The sequence below is a fragment of the Pteropus vampyrus genome, unplaced genomic scaffold (genome assembly GCF_000151845.1).
Source record: "Pteropus vampyrus isolate Shadow unplaced genomic scaffold, Pvam_2.0 Scaffold53, whole genome shotgun sequence".
NCBI classification, from domain to species: domain Eukaryota; kingdom Metazoa; phylum Chordata; class Mammalia; order Chiroptera; family Pteropodidae; genus Pteropus; species Pteropus vampyrus.
The window spans coordinates 6,902,548-6,904,687 of record NW_011888834.1 but is presented as its reverse complement, the minus strand read 5'-3'; positions in this window follow the sequence as shown (position 1 = coordinate 6,904,687).

Genomic DNA, 2,140 nt, shown 5'->3' with positions numbered 1-2,140 from the left:
AGCTGATTTGAAAGACCTACCTGGTAGCATAGGGGCTGGAAATAAGGTGCCACTCTTCCCAGTCTTGGCACTAGCTAGTTAGTTGCAAGGGAAGGGAGAGAACTGTGAGTATGCTTGTTTTGGGGGGGGTTGGGGGGATGGAAATTCCAAAGACTTTTGTACACGTTGACCTCGCAGAGCTGAGCAATTTTCAGTTGTGCTTCTTGCTGATAACAGTTTCCCTTACCCACCATGGAACGGATCTTAATAGAAAACTCTCATTCAGGGTATAAGGTTAATGAATATGAAACTAAACCATAATATCTCCCTCTAGAGAATGAGATTTCTGAAGGACAGACATTATTGTATACATATCTGGTGATATGATGTAAGAATCATGGGCATAATAGTCCAGCCTTCTCCACCTGAGGGGACTGAATCCCAGACGGAGCAAATGACTTAATTATTCAAGTGAACCCAGATTTCCTGTCTCCTCACCCAGTATGCTTCTCCTACAATATAAAATTCAATTTATGAATGGGCAGGCCGTTTGTGTATATATTTGAAAAATATATTAAAGTCAAATTTAATCATATTAAAATCTAATCCAATGTGACAGGTGTAGGTACTATCCTTATAGATATGGAGAGTGGAGTGGAACTGTGTACAAAAGAGAAAAAAATCTAAATATCAGGTCCTCAATGAAGCAGGGCTCTCTGGTTCTACCATGGGCATTCCTCCAAGGCATTTTGTGGTATATTACTTAAAAGAGCCTTCCAAATATCTCCCTTAGAAAAGGCAATATTATTAATAAACTCTTGTTCAAGGGAAGGAATTCGAGTGCATACCACTACTCAAAGTTATCTTTTTGTAACTAGGTTTAAAGGAATCTAGTAAATATTTTAAGAACAATGTGTTTTGTCTCAATCAATAAAGATGAAAGAGATGAGTTAGGAGGTGAGAATCAGAGTGGAGAAGGTTTCTAGTACTTTCCCAATATTCCAAAACACGTATGTCTTAATTCAATTCTAAGTTAAACAGAATGTGGAATTTATCAAAAAGAAAAAGTAAGTAAGACCAGTAATGTTGGCTTTTTATACTCAATGAATTAAAGAGAATTAAAGAGAGTTAACTCTCCTTTAAAGGATACATTTTCTTATGAAAACTGGAAAAGAACGTGTGGCACTTTAAAAACTCTAAACCCTGTAAGAAACTACAGCAGGACTATAATGGTTTTTAAACCTATTTGTCTAAAGAAATGAATCATATTTAATAAGGTTTAGATATGCTAGCTTTATCTTCCTGGAATTATAATTTGATTAGTCAGGTTTATTGAATTTTATCTGATTTTACTTGCATCTTAAAACATCTGCAAATAATATAATTTACCTGCATATTTGGCATAACAATATGCTTCTTCCTGATTTTAACAGAACTTAGTCCAAGTGTTAACCGAATCAAGCTGTTCAAAAGGGCATTTCTTTGAACACACACAGTAATTAATATGTCTAAGGAATGTTTTTCGGTTTTTCTTTACTTGTAAAGTCAGATCATTTAAAGAAGTTATTTACTACAAATAAAAATATCCCTGCCACCTCCCCCCACCTCATACACCTTTTTAAAGAAAAGCAAGAATCCAAGCCACTCGAGGCAAGAGGAAAAAAAAAAAAATGCCGCTATGCGCATGTGCTTGTACTGCAGAGTAAAAGCGTAACTGCAGGAGATCCGCTACTCGCTACTCGCTGGGCTACTGCCTGTGTTACGTCAGCGAGAGCTGCAAAGTTCCTTGCGGTTCTTTGCTAATGTCAAGGAGCTGAATATTAAAAGGGTGAATGTGGAGTTGTTGGTTAGCTGGGTTTTTTTTTTCTTTTCCTATTTCACTCTTTATTTTAAAATATCCAGGTAAAGCGTAGAGAACCAGGAGCTTAAAGACCTCAGTGGTGGAGGGGTGAGTCAGCGGGTGCAAAAGGATCAGGACTTGGTTCCTCGGAGAGACGGAGAGACGGTCCCTTCTCCCCGAAGAGAGGAAGCGACAGAACTGCTGTGGGACCGAAACCCTGGCCGCTCCCGGCCGCGCGCGAGCGGGTGGCTCTGCGTTGCGCTCCAGGTGAGTGCGCGGCGACGCGGGGAGCGGGCGTCCCTCCGGGCCGAGGTTTGCGGG